Consider the following 17,260-nt stretch of genomic DNA (forward strand, 5'->3'; position numbering starts at 1 on the left):
AAATTTTGTATGCATTGCCTTTTTGTGTTTTCATTTTTTAGGCCTCATTGGCATTCAATATGGCACACTTCCTTTGAAACATATTTATAAAATAACTACGGTATAATTAAATCAACAAAGCCATCTTTAAAGACACTTAATAGCTCAGTTTTTCATTTCATAAATTTGTTTTATTTTTTAAAAAAGAGGGAAGACAAGAGTTCTGCCTCAATTCAACTCTTCTGTTTCCCTGGGATTTTTTTTCTCGTACTCCTTTGCATCTTAAATCTGTGTATATCTAATTTTTTGACAACTATTGATTATTAATAAAGTGCTCATGAAAGATACGCTTCATAGCTGCTTCAACAGGAATAATGTTTTTGTTAATGGGGAATGTAACATATCTTGACAGATACAATATAGAAAATACACCTCTCCCCCTCTAACAGCCCACATAATCGCTAATGTTGTGGTTCTGAATACACAGGAAGTGGCTCAACAGATATGGCAGGTAATAATCAGAGTGGATGCTATTTTATAAAATGTAACTAAAAATATTTTAATGATATAAAAGCAATAGATAAATAAAAGCAATTACATTTAATTTGGCTTTCAGCTTGTGAGCAATTTTTTGTTAGCTTTAATAATGGAGAAAGCTCATGCAGAAGGGCTAATGGTAGATTTGGTGTTAGCACCATTCATCAGGGCTTCTAAGTAGTACTTAGCCTGGGATATTTCCCAAGTAAAGGTAAAATATTCTCTGGGAGGGAACCTGGGACAATAATGCATTTGCCAGTATTTCCCCTAACATGCAACTTGATGGCATTCTTCTCAGGAGTTTGCAAATATTACCGTTGATTAAAATAATGCACAGGCTTTGTAAAGATAAACAAAGACTCCATTCACAGGAACAAGCGTAAGCAGCATTAGGTACTTCTGTGGGAGTTGTTCAGGAGTATGTGCCTGTTTTTGTACTGTTCCTGTGCCTTTTATGCTCAGGTGTAGATTCCCAAAGTTATCTCCACAAGCAGAGACATATTTTCATTGAAGCCGTGTGGAGGTATTACATATATCTCTCTCCAGGGCTGGCCCATGTATGAGGTGGAGTGAAGCAGCCTGTCTCAGGCAGCAGAATACTGTGAGGCAAAGTCCCCACAGGTGCCCCACCCACCCAACTGGGGTTGGGGGGGGGGGGGGCGACTTCCAGCAATATCTCGCAGAACTCTCATGAAATCGCATGAGATAGCCATGGCAACCCCGTGAACAAGGCTTCGAGGGAGCAAGGAGCAATGGGGACAGCAACACCCTGGTTTGCCTCAGGTGGCAAAATGAGATGGGCTGCCCCTGTATGTAATCCCAGAAGTAGTGATTTCCTAGCAAAATACAACAACAACAACAACAACAACAACAACAACAACAACAACAACAACAACAACAACAAATTTTATTTATACCCCGCCCTTCCCGGCCAGAGCCGGGCTCAGGGCGGCTAACACCAGTAAAATTACAATAAAAACATAACGCGAAAACAATTTATAATACAGGTTAAAATGCAATTTAAAATGCAGCCTCATTTTAAAAGTAACTCATGGATCAAAACTGTAAGGGCAGGGAAAATGTAAGGGTCAGACTGAGTCCAAACCACAGGCCAGGCGGAACAGCTCTGTCTTGTGGGCCTTGCGGAAAGATGTCAAGTCCCACAGGGCCCTAGTCTCTTGTGACAGAGCGTTCCACCAAGTCGGGGCCAGTACTGAAAAGGCCCTGGCCCTAGTTGAGACCAATCTAACCACCTTGCAACCTGGGACCTCCAAAGTGTTGTCATTTGTGGACCTTAAGGAGTAAAGGACAAGGAGTAAAGGGAAGGGACTCCAGCTCAGAGTAAGTGGAGGAGGCTTTGGGAAGGAGTTGGATTGTGAGGATGTAGAGGGGTTATTGAGTGAAGTCAGCAGGGGCATCAGCCACTTGCATACCTACCCAGCCTACCCAGATGTTCAGAATAATAGTAATAATAATAATTAATAATAATAATAATGATAATAATAATATATACCCTGCCCATCTGGCTGGGTTTCGCTTCCAACAGAATATTAAAATACAGTAGTCTATTAAACATTAAAAGTTTCCCTAAACAGGGCTGCCTTCAGATGTCTTCTAAAAGTCTGGTAGTTATTGTTCCCTTTGACATCTGGTGGGCTGGTGGGAGGGCGTTCCACAGGGCGGGTGCCACTACCAAGAAGGCGCTCTGCCTGGTTCCCTGTAACTTGGCTTCTCACAGCGAGGGAACCACCAGAAGGCCCTCGGCACTGGACCTCAGTGTCCAGATGGAACGATGGGGGTGGAGACGCTCCTTAAGGTATACTGGTTTTAACTTGTTTTAGTCTATTGTGGTTTTCTCTTCCTGTATGTTTCAAATTATAGCTGTAATTTTTTAGCGGTGAATTTATTGTTTTATCGTTTTTTCAAAACTGCTTCAAAGTTTTTTCTGCAATCAAGTGGTATATAGATTTTATGAAATAGATAAATAGTAAATGTTTGGATAGATAGATAACACACACTTATAGAGAGAAAGATAGTAGAAAGATAGTAGTTCACTAACTTTTATAGATATACAGTAATACTTTTGTAACATATTAAATTTTTAATTTATGGATATATGTATATATATATAGTTGGTTATATATATATATTCTTGGATATATTAATCTACTCAAAGGAAGCCAGCCAATCACCTAAACACACATTAATCCAATGTCAATCCTGGGGGGGAAACCAATAAAAATGATGAAATTCTAGCTACTCAGAATGTTGAATCCGCCTTTGATGTTTTCTTTAAATTCATTCTCTCACAGAAGCAATAATTCTTAGGCTCCTCCTACTGTAGAAATACGGTAGACATCATTGTTAGATTCATTATTTAAATTGTTACCAAGGTTACAAATTACCATCACTGTGAGCAACAGGTCCCTCTGAAGCAGTATCATTACAGATTAACTGTAATGTGTGGGATTATAATAAAAGGCATAAGGGATTAGGTGAAAAGGGAGGGAAATGTTAATAATAACTCAGATACAACCAGTACATATTGTGCAGGCATTGGCTAAAGGCACATTTCTAGGGCTCATGGCGTGTGTGTGTGTGTGTGTGTGTGTGTAGCTTGGGCATTTCCAAAGGACTGTCTTGTAACATGTAAAACTGTTGAAAACTTCAAGATCTAAAACAAGGCTGGCCTTAATGGAGGTTGTTAACGTGTTTTCCTCAGGTGATGTGTGCTATTTGGGAGTTATCTGGCTGACAGGAAAATATGTTCCAACAATGTGGGAAGAAAACAGAAATTAAGATGTGGCTGCAATGAAAAGGGAGGTTTGTGGCGGGTGGCCAAGGCATTTTGCCACCTGAGGCAAAGGACAAGATGGCTACCCTTCTCCCAATTCCATGCACAGAAGGTGGCTGACTTGGCAGTTGGTAATGAGGTAGCGTTGGTGGTGGCTGGGGCCTATTGGGACTGGTGGGGTGGAAAGCAGGGAGACCATGCCTGGCCATGTCTTCCTCCCTACCTGAGGCCAGCAGACAAGGTTAGCGGGTACATAGGCAGTTGTCTTACTCTGTCAAATAGTAGGGCCATCAAGTCGTTCCTTTGTACCGCTCCGCTTCCTGCAGTGTGTGGAGCCACATGACATCTGGAGCAAGAAGGAGGGGAAAGTGCCATACAGACTCCTGTTTTGCTGCGGCAGGAGTTTTTCCCAGCCGAAAACCTGTATAAAATTGCGTAAGGTAAGTTGGGAAAACCCTAAGGGATCAACTAAGTTAACAAGCTGCCTGGGATCAGGGTATACTAATCTTCTTTAATCCAAGTACTTTTGCTTAATTGGGCTGTGGATAATGCATGTATTTGTACCTCTCCAAAAAGGCAATGTGGGATATCAGCAGCACTACCTCCTCTGAAAACTATTGCACTTGCTGTTTATCTGGCACATCAAGGTATTCGAGGTGTTGCATGTATCTCAGACATTCTAACATCCTCCTTGTAATTAGAGGGCAAAATCCTCATTCCCTTATTGCAGTTGGGTAGGATGATGATGAAGTCCCACTGTGTTCAATGGGGCTTAAAGGTAAAGGTAAAGGGACCCCTGACCATTAGGTCCAGTCGTGACCGACTCTGGGGTTGCGGCGCTCATCTTGTTTTATTGGCCGAGGGAGCCGGCGTACAGCTTCCACGACATGTGGCCAGCATGACTAAGCCGCTTCTGGCGAACCAGAGCAGCGCACGGAAACGCCATTTACCTTCCCACCATCTACTTGTATCTACTTGTACTTTGACGTGCTTTCGAACTGCTAGGTTGGCAGGAGCTGGGACAGAGCAACGGCAGCTCACCCCATCGCGGGGATTCGAACCACCGACCATCTGATCAGCAATCCTAGGCTCTGTGGTTTAACCCACAGTGCCACCCGCGTCCCTGTTTAATGGGGCTTACCCCCAGATAAATGCACAAAGGGTTTCAAACCTAAGTTTTCTGATTCGCAGCTCACACTGGGTTGTATCCAATGTTAGTGTTGCTCATAATGGACCCACTGGAATCAGTGGACACGATGAACTTAGGCCCATTAATTCCAATGGGTCTACTCTGTGCAGGACTTGGTGGTGGTGTTTGGAGTTAACTTGGAAGCTTAATGGAACAGAGAATATGTGCCGGAGGAGCACACTTTATCCTTCAGATAATCACACTGAGACTCGCAGCGTAGTAAAAATAAGAGAGCTAAGTTTATTAAAGGAAATACATACTTGATAGGAAAGTTCCTGAGGTGGAGATACAAAGAGCCAAGCTTGCACTTTGTCAGAAGCACGAGATTCCCCAAAAAGATGTCTCCTCTTCCAAGATGAGGATGAAGCAGCAGGAAGCAGGAAATGAGGTCAGCAACCTTAGAGTATCATTCTAACACATCAGCACAAAAATGACAGTCTAGGAAGGTTGAAGGTCTAGATACCCTTCCCATTTGCAGTGCAAGCTGAGTTGAATCCCAACACCTAGTAGGATACAACAGAATATATCAGTGCTTGCAGATCCAGCGTGGCCCACAAAGACATCTCCATCCACTTGTTACAGCAGCGTCTGATACTAAGGACATGCCCTGTGTGGTATAATGGCTAGTGTTGGGTCTGGACTGGAAATCTGGGCTTCAGGGGCCCACCTAATTATGAAGCTGATTAGATAACCTTACCTGACCCAGCCTGGCTATGCAGAGAGCAAAAGATGGTGAAGTGCCTGAAAACCAAGTCCTCTGAATAAAGGTTGAACATACTGGAAATGATTAACCTGGGGAAGAGACAACTAAGAGGTGACATGACCGCCATCTTCAAATGTTTGAAATGCTGCCTCATAGATGATAGTGCATATTTGTTCTCTGTTGCTCTCGAGGGTAGGACACCAAACCAATGGGTTCAAATGACAAGGAAAAGGGTTTTAGCCTAAGCAATAAGGAGAAATTCCTGACATTGTGAGCTGTTCAGTGGTGGAACACAGCTATCCAGATACTATAGCACTAGATATTCTGAGTCAACAGGGGACTGGATTAGGTTACCTTTGAGGCTGGTTCATTTGTTTAGGTTGTGCATGTTTTTCCATGTACAAATATGGACACTTCTCTGCTGGCAGTAATCAGATTTGGGGGAGGAATCCGAACTTCTGAAAACTACTCTATGTCATTGTTGTTGTTGTTATCATTATTGAAAGATTTAAAAAGTACATAATTACAAGTGTACAGAGTAAGATATTGTTGTTATTCTTATTGCTATCAGCAGCAGCAGCATTTTGCATGACTCACAAAAGAGACCCAAAATCACTCACAACACAGTATAAACACAAAACCAATTACAAGAAACAGACAAAGCCCTTTAAAATCACATCTATACATATAAAAGGCAGCTCCTACAGGACCTGATCTACTGAAAAAGGCCACAAGGACTTGAAACTCTTCAGATTAAGGGCCAAAAGCCTGAGGGAGGTGAGTTTTTGCCTGGTACCTAAAAATGAATAAAGATGTTACCCGGCAAGCTGGATCAGGCCAAAGGCCCATCTAGTTCAGCTTCCTGTTCATAGTAAATCAGATGTTTTGGGGAAGCTTGCAAAGAAGACCTGAGGGCAACAACACCAGCAGTTGCAATCTGAAGCTTCCATGGAGGAATGGCAAGTGGTCCTATCTGCCTCTAAATGTCCAGGCAGGAGAGGTTCAGTTGCTTCCCAGCCCTCAAACTTGATGAAACTTGAATCATTTAGAAATTATTATCTCCATGGATTAAGGGCAGGGACATACCAGAAGCACATGGAATGAAGCTTGACCATCACCAAACCCCAAAGAGGTATGTGTAAAGTGGGACTAAGGGCTGGGGAGACAGATCTCAGTTCCTACAGTCAAGGAAGAGGAAGGGATTTTGAATGGAGAAAATGAAATAGTATTATCTTTCCCTGCCCCCAAAGAGCCATCCTATTAATATGCTTCTTATTTAAAGAAAGCCTAAATAATATTTATTATTTTCTGCATTTATTTGTCACTTATGGCATAAAGGTAAAGGTAAAGGGACCTTCTGATCGGCAAGTCCTAGGCTCTGTGGTTTAACCCACAGCACCACCCACGTCCCTCACTTACGGCATAAAACGCCTCAAATCAGCTCACAATGCAAAATTCAAAATACATCAAAAAGATACCTAAAGGTTGTTGACGAAAAGTATTCGCCATGCTGCAATGTTAAAACGACAACTCCAGTTCCACCTTCCTGAAAGATGAAGAAATAAAATAACAATATAATATAGCCTTGTGCACGACAACCCGAAACACCTTTATTCAGAAGTCACATTGTCTCCAACAAGGCTTTGCTTCTGCGGGAGTTTGTATAGACTTCCACATTTACAATGTGAACTCAGTGGGACTTATTCCTGGGTAAACATCCTTTGGGTGTGGAGAGGAGCTGCTATAAAGAGAGAAGATGAACATGGTAGCAGCCCTGGAACTGTCAGGACTATCTGTTTGTTGTTTCTGGGAATATATCCCCCCCATTCAAAAAAAAGAAGAAACGAAATAAAAACTGTTCATATTTTTGTAACTGGCAAATCTATTTCAGGCCTGGACTGCCTCCTAGGTGATGGTAGGACGTGTCTGAATGGGGTGGAGATAAGCATTATTTTTCTTGTGTCAGAAAGGAAGGAATGAAGAACAAAGGAACGAAATGGTCCTGCTGGATCAGTCCAATGGCACCTCTTGTCCAGAATCCTGTTCTCACATTGGCCAACCAGACCAGATGCCCCAAAGCAGGACCTGAGCACATCAGTGCTGTCCCAACTTGTGATTCAGGGACCCACTGAAAGCCAGTGTCTTGTGATGGTTAGAGTGTTGGCCCAAGATGTGGGAGGGGGGCTGGAGGGGGGCAGTTTCTAGTCCCCACTCAGACATGAATCTCACTGGGTGACTTTGGGCCAATTACAGTCTATCAGCCTAACCTGCTTCACAGGGTTGTTGATAGCATAAAGTGGGGGGGGGGGAGGAGAGCCAGATAAGCACCTTGAGCTCCTGACGGAATCGTAGAAACTTAAGAGCTGGACTCTGTGGGTCATCTAGTCCAACCCCCTGCAATGCAGGCATCTCAGCTAGATCATACATGACAGATGGCCATTTGACCTCTGCTGAAAAACAAAGGAGAGTGGGGATAGAAATGAAATGAAATGAAATGAAATGAAATGAAATGAAATGAAATGAATGAGTAAATGATGCCATGGACAGCAGAGGGAGAGCATAGTCACCCTGGCTGGCAGCCCTAGGAGTCCGAGGGGACTTAGATTTCCCCAATAAAATATTTGAAGGGGCCACCCCCCAAAAAAAGGTTGATGGGCATTGCCATTCAAATGGTGTACGTGCACCGCATCATGTGATCAATTGTGCAGGGCTTACCAGCCCCCCTCCACTATTTTATTCAAGTTGGCACCCCTGCTGGTGTGGGTGGGTGGGTGAGGGAGGGAGATTTGCTAGCGAGTGGCCGTCTTGCCTCTGGCGTTTGATCTCCTGAAGACTGACGTACTGAACTCTTGAGCTGTCCTTTCCCGCTGCCGGCGTCCCTTTCCGTGGGGTGTGTGTGTGTGTGTGACATCTAAGAACAGGAGGGGGGGTGAGTTGGAGGTTGAGCCAAACAATTCATCTTAGCGCCGCCGATCTAAAGAAAGCCAGAGAAGGACCCAAGACCCGGGAGGAGACGTGAGAGATGACCGCCTGGCTTGGTCATGAACTCTGCTTGTTATTTTGCCCCCTCTTCAAAGGTCGAGCCCGTCTACTTTTAGATGAACTTGGGCGGGCAGCGTGGCCTCCATCCTCCCCAAACAATCCCTGGACGGCGCTCTCTCTCTTTCGCTGCCCTTGCAGAGCGGGCCGAGGGCAGCAGGAGGAGGTGGCCGGCCGGTGACGCCACCACCGCGCTTGTTTTCTCCTTTTGGGCCGTCGGGGGGGAAACTGGAAAAACAAACAAGGCCGCGCTGGCGTGAGAAGGGCGGGGAGCGCAAGGGAGGGGAAGAGAGCCGGGCACGTCCTCCGGGAGGAAGGAAGCAGGGTCCCCAAAGGGAGCACACAAAGGAGGTCGAGGAGGAAGGAGGAGGCGCCTAACCCCCTGGTGAACCGACGGCCTCCCCGTGGACCTGGGAGGGCTTCCCACTGCCTCCGTCGGACGTAGGGCTCTCTGCTTGGACGCCAGCCAAGACTGGGCTCCTCCTGCTCTTAGATCCTGTTCTTAGATGCCCCGATGGGGTTACGCACGTCCTCGCCACTCCCCGATCATCTGGACTGAAAAGCGCAATTGGGCGGGCGGTGCGGGTGGGGGAAATGGTTAATTTCTAAAGCTGGGGGCTTGGGATTCATGCCATCGGCCCCTTTTGACCCAGAGGTCCATCTTTTTCATTCTTCCATCTTCTGTTGAGCTGGAGGGAAGGAGCAGGTGGAAGCCGTTTGGGGTCTTAGATGCGCTTTACAGACCGCACCTTTAAATCGCACACTCATCCTGTAGTTCACTCTTCACAAGCTAAGATTCCCAGCGCGAACTACAGTTCCCAGGATTCTTTGGGGAGCAGGGATCCACACTGAATGCGTTTTAAAGCTAGGACTATCACAAAAACCGTTTAGTGAAAACCTTTGCAACTTGGGTTGATTGCCCAGCAAAATTTTAAAAGCAGTTGTGATTATATTTATATTTATATATATCTCCTATCCAGCTTTCGGTTTATTTTGCGTTCCGTACACATATAGATAGGGATGCGGGTGGCGCTGTGGGTTAAACCACAGAGCCTAGGACTTGGCGATCAGAAGGTCGGCGGTTCCAATCCCCGTGATGGGGTGAGCTCCCATTGCTCAGTCCCTGCTCCTGCCAACCTAGCAGTTTGAAAGCACATCAAAGTGCAAGTAGATAAATAGGTACCGCTCCAGTGGGAAGGTAAACGGTGTTTCCACACACTGCTCTGGTTCGCCAGAAGCGGCTTAGTCATGCTGGCCACATGACCCGGAAGCTGTACGCCGGCTCCCTCAGCCAATAAAGCAAGATGAGCACCGCAACCCCAGAGTCGGCCACGACTGAACCTAATGGTCAGTGGTCCCTTTACCTTTACACGTATAGATGGCCTACAGCCTCCCTTATCTCCTATGCTTTTTAAAGCTGACAGCAGGCAGATGTTCAACAGACAAAGCCTTTCCCAGTTTTCTGCGTACCATAGAACTGTTCACAGAAACAAGAGTAGCCACTGTCATCTCAGCCCCAGATCACCTTTTCAGTGAATCTGGTGTAATTTGTGCCTTGGACCCTAACCGGATCCCTATGGGAAAGCAGGGCTAGTACACTGCAAGGTGGTTGTGGTTGTGATCCACCTCTGTAACCTCCACCTACGAAGTATCCTGTCAGCCCTCTGACAGGTCATTCACCCAGTAAGGGGTCATCCATAGAACCATAGAGTTGAAAGGGGACCCAAGGGTCATCTAGACCAACCCCCTGCACTACTCTCAGCACTAGGAAGCTATCCAATCTGCCTTTTTCAGTGGGTGGGAGTGGAGAATATCCAGTGGCGTAGCGTGGGTTGTCAGCACCCGGGGCAAGGCAAGTAATTTGCGCCCCCTAACCCGTGGATTTGCGCCCCCTAACCCGTGGATTTGCGCACCCTAACCCTAACCCCCAGATGTTGCGCCCGGTGCGGCCGGCCCCCCCTGCACCCCCCACGCTACGCCACTGAGAATATCCACTCCAATGGAAGAACAACCGCCTAACCCAGAGGCTCCATGTCTCCTAATTCCAGCTTCTGAACAAAGGTGTTATCAAAGCAGGGCATTGGAGGAGAAGTCCAGAGCCCCCACTCCCCAGCAAGGATGGCTTGTCATATTTTGAAGCAAGTGGAGTGGGTGTTGGTGCCCATTAATGCCAGAACGAACATCCCGAGTCTCTTGAGAGTCCCATGGACTGCAAGAAGATCAAACCTATCCATTCTGAAGGAAATCAGCCCTGAGTGCTCACTGGAAGGACAGATCCTGAAGCTGAGACTCCAATACTTTGGCCACCTCATGAGAAGAGAAGACTCCCTGGAAAAGACCCTGATGTTGGGAAAGATGGAGGGCACAAGGAGAAGGGGACGACAGAGGAAAAGATGGTTGGACAGTGTTCTCAAAGCTACCAGCATGAGTTTGACCAAACTGCGGGAGGCAGTGGAAGACAGGAGTGCCTGGCGTGCTCTGGTCCAGGGGGTCACGAAGAGTCGGACACGACTAAACAACTAAACGACAACAACAAACAAACAATCAAACAACTTAGGGCAGATCCACACCACACCTTTAAACCACATCCAATGTGCATTTAAAGCCCACATTTAAATCCTGGGAACTGCAGTTTCCCCCATTACAGAGCTACAATTCCCAGCAACCTTAACAAACCACAACTCCAAGGATTCTTTGGGGGAAATGCATGTGCTTTGAATGTGGCTTGGAGTGCCCAGAATTCTTTTTGGGGGCAATGGAGAATGTGCTTTGAATGGGCTTTAACCTACACCAGCGGAAATGCATTCTTCATCTCAAAGAATTATGGGCACTGTAGTTTACTCCTTACAGAGTTGCAAAGTACTGCAAGAATAAATGTGATGTGGGTCTCTAAAGAATTGGAAATAGGAATTTTTAAAATCACTGATTTTGCCAAGAACATTATCGGATCATATTTCATTAATTTTAGAAATGCAAAAAGGAAAAAACCCTCCAGTTTCGGATGGAGGTTAAATGAAGATCTATTAGATAATCAAAACATATTACAAAAAGCAGAGAAAATATTGAAAGAGTATTTTGAATTAAATGTAAATCAAGGAACAGAGCTCCAGACAGTATGGGACGCCAGTAAGGCGGTGATGAGAGGCTTTTTTATACAACAAAATGCATATTTAAAAAAAATGAGGGAGGAGGAAAAAAGAGAGATTCTGGAAACTCTGTTTAAAAAAGAAAAAGAATTTATAGATAAACCAAATAAGGAAAAAAAAACAAAGCAGACAATTAAAATGTTACAAACACACAATGCTTTTGCAGGCCTTTTTGAAGCACATTCTTCCCCTCAAAGAATTATGGGCGCTGTAGTTTACTCCTTACAGAGTTGCAATTCCCAGCAGCCCTTGGCAAACTACGATGCCCAGGATTCTTTGAGTGGAAAACTATGCTCCAGTGTGCTTTAAAGGTGTCATGTGTAGACACTTGTAGTCTGCTCCTGCTGAGAGTTTGAGGGTCCTGCTCATGCCTCTCTCCACCTGGCCTAGGGCGGAGCTCGATAGACTACAAAAGGACTGCTATTGCCCAGCAGAGAGTACAGTTTATGTTCTTTTATCTAATTATTTTTTTAAAAAAATATTTTCAAATTTTATAATCACAATAATTCATAAATTAAACTGCCTTTTAATAGTGTTTTTTAATTTTTAAAATTCTTTTTATGCATTGGGGGGATTATTCAGCTGTTTCTGTTTATATTTTGATTATGCATTTTGTGTTTTTATATTTTAATTTTATTTTGTGAACCGCTGGGTATATATAGGGTGGTATATAAATTTAATAAATAATAACAACAATACTCCAGCATCATCGGGGTTCAGCCAGGCAGTGCAAGGTTTCTGTTGCAGTCGCACCGAAGGTCGTCCGCAGTTCTTCCCAACCCTTTCTAACAGACGTTGACCTAGCAATCAGGCCCTCTGATTCCATCCTATATGCCATGGATGTTGTTGGGCTCCGGTTCCCATCAGCCTCAGCAAGGATGGTCAATTGGTCAGCGATCATGGGAGCTGCAGTCTCACAACACCTCAAACTGGGCTCCCCAGATGTTGGACTACAACTCCCATCATCCCTAGCGAGCAGGACCAGTGGTCAGGCTGATGGGAGTTGTAGTCCAACATCTGGGGACCCAAGTTGGAGAAATACTTGGACGTTAAGTCCCCTTGAACGCAGTTGGGCTTAATTCCGAAATGACTGTGGATAGGATCCGGCAGCAGACCGAGTGGAAGGAATCGCGCCAGGGTCGGTGGACGGGAACCTAGCTGCCCAAGTCTTACCCAGCGCGCATCCCCACCTGAGGCCGCTTCCGCGACAACGGGGCCCCTCTGGTTTTCCCTGGAGGGTCTACCGCCCCCCTTGCCTTCCCGGGTTCTTTGCTCCAGACGTGCACGTGGGAAGCCGTGCCTTAACCCGCTGACCCCCAGTTGGCAAGGGAGGAATCGCTTCTGCTCGGCTAGCCCTGCTGGAGGCAAGCGGTGTCTGTCTCCAGTCCGACGGCGAGGTCCCCAAAGTGGTGGGAGAGCGCCTGGCTTGCCTTTCCTCCAGGAAGGCCTGTTTAAGCGAGGGAGGCTCCAAAGTTAATGCAGCCACGGGAGGTGCCTCTTTCAAACAGCTGTTCCTCATACATATTCCATTACACCATCAGATAATGCGTCCCACCACCTTCTCAATTATTCCCAGATAAACATTTTCGAGACGTTTTGACATCTGTCTTAGTGCCTGCTATTAATTTAGTAATCACGGGAGTTGGGAAAATAAATGGAAAACGCGTATGTGTGTGCGCGCGCGCCTGTGTGTGTGTGTGTGTGTGTGTGTGTGTGTGAGAGAGAGAGAGAGAGAGAGAGAGAGAGAGAGAGAGAGAGAGAGAGAGACTTCAACCACACGTCGGTCTGCAATCCTATGCGCCCTTCTCGGATGGTTCACTCCGCTTAACGCAGATGGACTCGGGGGCCTTAAACTATACGAGTTGAAGCCGAATCAACAGGGAATGGATCCGGGAGGAAGCCTGCACGTCCACGCCCAGTTTGCGTGGGGCTAAGCGCGCCGTGGGAGTAACGCAGCGCGATCCTAAACCATGTCCGCACAGAAGCAAAGCCTCTTGAATTCAGCGGGGCGTACAATCAAGTTAAAGTCATTTCGGACCCAAACGGAGACCGTTTGTGGTGCAGTGGTCAGAGAGCTGGGCTAGGACTTGGGTTCAAATCCCCACTGGGCCGGTCTATTTCTCTGCGTTAACAACACCCCAGGGTTGTTGTGAAGATGCAATTTGGGGGGGGGGCGGGGAGAACCACGCACTCCGACATTTGGTCCTTGGAGGAGAGGAGAGCTCTAAATGTAATCAGTAATTAATAGCTATAATAAATAAAGCAAAACGTGTTCTTCAGCGCGACAGCGAAGACACAGAAAACATACAATCCCATTTCGAAGTACGCGAAGTAATAATGCACATTGCCACCTAACAAGCGTGGGCTCTCATCCATAGCTGTCAACTTTTCCCTTTTCTTGCGAGGAATCCTATTCGGAATAAGGGAATTTCCCTTTAAAAAAGGGAAACGTTGACAGCTATGCTCTCATCAAAAGAGAGGGTTTTTCTTTTTTTAACGTAAAGAATGCCGTTTCTGTTTATAGTCTGGTTGTTTTATAGCACCGATGATTATATTTTTATTTTATTGATTTTAAATTGCCAAGCGACCAGAAGACCCAGTGGATCGGGTGGCGTAGAAATGCTGAAATAGTTAAAAATAAAATAAAAGGAGGCCCATTAAGTCCGGAGTCTGAAATCCTCTAACTGCACCGCTCTCTCCACTTTTTCTAAAGGGCAGCTGGATGCAGCCCGGAGCTTCCGAGAAGGCTGAAGAAAGAGGAAAACCACAAAGAGGGAGACAGAGACCTCTTCCCTCCCCCAACCTGACCTCTGCAGGACTAACACCTCATCCAAAACACATTACGTCGGAGGATACCCCATTCATCCATTTCAATGGATATGTTTCGGATCCGGGTGACCCGCTGCGCCTCGTAACACTCGGGAAGCCCGTTTCCCTGGGAGTCAATGGAGCTTAGAGCCAAGTCAACGCTTCGGGGACTAGAACTTAAAACCAGTTTCACCATCTGCCCGGCATGTCGGCTCTCGCTGTTTCAGTCAATCCGAATCCCAGCTACGTTTACTCGGGAGTAAATCCCCGATCGGCGTGCTGGAGGGGTCTGTCCATAAGGCCGCTTAGGGCTGGGGAACATTCGGGTCCCCCGTTTTGCTCTCCTTTACAGAATGGCGTTTATGGAACGTAAAGATTTTGGGCTTAAAATAATAATAAAAAAACCCTGCCTTTTCTACCAAATGAACGCCAATAAGGTTTTTAAAAGGAATTAATACAACAAACAGGATGGACTACTCTGATCCACAGGGATATGCCTTCCAAAGAAAAGCCGCGTGTACCACCGCCTTTCCGGGCTTACTTCGAAATAAAATCCCCACTGATTTTTTTATTCCAGTTTAGTTTCCTCCTACAGGCAGCCCGGTTCAGCTGGAATGGACCGCTAGGCCTCAGTTCTATGCACACTTAAGGAAAGGTGCGCCATAGGACTGAGTGAGGCCTAGAAATCAGATCCTGGACACGTTTTCCTCTTCATTCGATGGGGCTTACTCCCGAGTGAGCGAGCATCATCGTAATGTCGGGTTGGACTTGCGGGCGGCTCGCTGCCAAAAGAGGCTGCCAGTTCCGAGCTTGAAAAATGAAGCCTTTTGCAGCGGGATGCGCCCACTTGAACTCTGAAATAAGGAAGATAAATAATGCGGCGCCTGAACGCGAGAGGCAAGAGCAACTTCGCTTCCACAGGCGAACTTTCGCAGTGTGAAACTAAGGTGCCCTTGCCCTCCCAAAACAACCCATTCAAAACCTCTTGCCAAAAAGAACAAAATTATTATTATTATTATTATTATTATTATTATTATTATTATTATTTGTTGTTGTTGTTGTTGTTGTTAAAGCATTGTTTTCTTAGGCCATGAATACAAATGCAGAATGGAATGAGAGGCATTTGGGCAGCGATCCGCAAGCCTGTTGTGCCGAATAAAAGCTCCTTGAAGATTAAGCTTAAGGCCTACCCCGGGGTAGTTTTGTCCGGGGTCCTTCCCAATGTATTTCGATACCTTCATTCAGGAAAGGGGCGCCGTGCCTTTCGCCGCTAAATCGAAACTCTTTTGTGGCTATTTCCTGTCCTTAATCCCTTTTCTTATTTTTTTTAAAGAAAACTTTTCCTAAAGTAACAGCTGTTGCCCATTCTCCATAAAGCGAGCAAGTCAAATGCAGGAGGAAGGTAGAGAAGGGGGTGCGATGGGGAATAACTTTCAATACCTCCCTGAGCTTTCCTGCTTCTTAAATAAACCTTTCAGCGCCTGCACCCTAAATCCGTCCCCTACATTTTTATCTAGGGCGGGAGAAACTTGCTGGAAAAGTACGTCTTCCAGTCCAACCTGCCCAGCTCAGGTTTACTAGCTCATTTTGTTCTCGTTCTTAGAAATACTTTGCTCTTGATTCCTTTTTCTTTTCTTTTCCCTCAAAAGAATTTAATTACAGTTAGATGGAGAGGAAATACCTTGCCAGTAAAATGGGGATTTGCGTTTGTTTGTTTTTAAAGAAAAGCTTTAGAAAACATTTTTTAATAATTAAAAAAAGACGGCAAAATCGACACATTAGGGGGGTATTTCCTTGCTAAACCCTCATGTTTATATCCAGAGGTGGGGTTTTCTACACTTCTAGAATCCCTGTTTGCACATCTGGGAGGGAAACCCCTTAGTTCCATGCACATCTGGTTGGAAGCAAGACCTCCTAGTTTCAGTCAAGACTCGGCCCGGCCTTGCCATAATAATAATAATAATAATAATAATAATAATAATAATAATAATAATAATAATAATTCAATATCCCACGGATTTCAATGCGAAAGTTAAGCATTAACTCTTCCGGTTCAAAGTCGGCCGGAGGTTCAGAGCTTCGTTCGAAACCAATTTACCCACTGATTTTCACAGGGTTTATTCCCTAATAAGTGTGTTTAGGGTTGCATCCTGGAAAGGGGACTGATTTGAACTAGATTCTGCCCCTTGGTATTTCTACATAAATAATACGCAGACGGTAGCAGACTTTTCTCCACAACTCCAGGTCCCGAGTGCGGTTTGGCCTGCTTTGAAATTATGTTCCTTATCGGATCTATATTGAAAATAAGCCCACGCAGAGATGGGTTTACTTAAATGCGTAAATACACATTTTTCTTCAAGAGGACAGAGAAAGTTGCTGTGAAAGAACTTGTCAGTAATGATTGCCGGCAGCAGTCTTTCTATATGCACGTTAATCTGAGAGTAAACCCTATTGAGTTCAATGGGGTTTATTTGCGAGCAGACAGAATTGATCTGTAAATTGACGCGAATCTCTGTGACCACGTTAATATTCGCTAACGGGAATTTGCAAAACAGAATCTCCCTGTTGTAAACGGGCCTCTCCTTTGTCTGCTCCTACTTTCAATCATTCATTTCAGCCCAGCTCTATACCCGATTACCCTAAACTGCAAAAAGCATCTTGAATCTTGACCCCCGGTTGTCTGTCAATCACTCGAAGCCTCCCACTAACGTTCTCACGTGCCCTGTGTATTGCGCTTGCGCGGATTTAAATGCATGGTGTGTGTGGTATTGTTTTTTTTCATGCGAGTGGGGAAGATCCGTTTCACGGTTCTATTCATTTGGAAAATGTAAATCCTGAATGGGGAAAAAGGCTTCCCCTCCTCCTGTACAAACGTTTGTCTTTAGCTTTCAGTGAGTCAACCCAAATAGATAAACGAGGAGTTCTTTTCCTTTTTCCTTTAGGAAGAAGGGACATCTCTGTGGAAGTTTATTAAAATTAAGCAGGGTGTGGAGAAAGCAGATAGAGAGAATATAATAATATAACATAATACTAGAACTGGGGGGGGGGGGGATTTATGAAATGGA

At 45.4% G+C, this 17,260-nt stretch overlaps 1 long non-coding RNA gene across 1 annotated transcript in view; it reads right to left on the reverse strand.

Moving 5' to 3' along the window:
• Positions 1 to 4,356: 4,356 nt before the first annotated feature.
• Positions 4,357 to 17,260, reverse strand: part of LOC310702932 — a 36,428-nt gene continuing 23,524 nt past the window's right edge. Inside the window, exons 2-3 of the long non-coding RNA XR_014523807.1 lie at positions 6,681 to 6,748; positions 4,357 to 5,672 (exon numbers count right to left, since the gene is read on the reverse strand). This is a non-coding gene — a long non-coding RNA (uncharacterized lncRNA). The remainder of the gene's footprint in view (positions 5,673 to 6,680; positions 6,749 to 17,260) is intronic.

The sequence above is a fragment of the Podarcis liolepis genome, assembly GCF_965112155.1.
Source record: "Podarcis liolepis genome assembly, chromosome: 3".
In the NCBI taxonomy this organism is placed as follows: domain Eukaryota; kingdom Metazoa; phylum Chordata; class Lepidosauria; order Squamata; family Lacertidae; genus Podarcis; species Podarcis liolepis.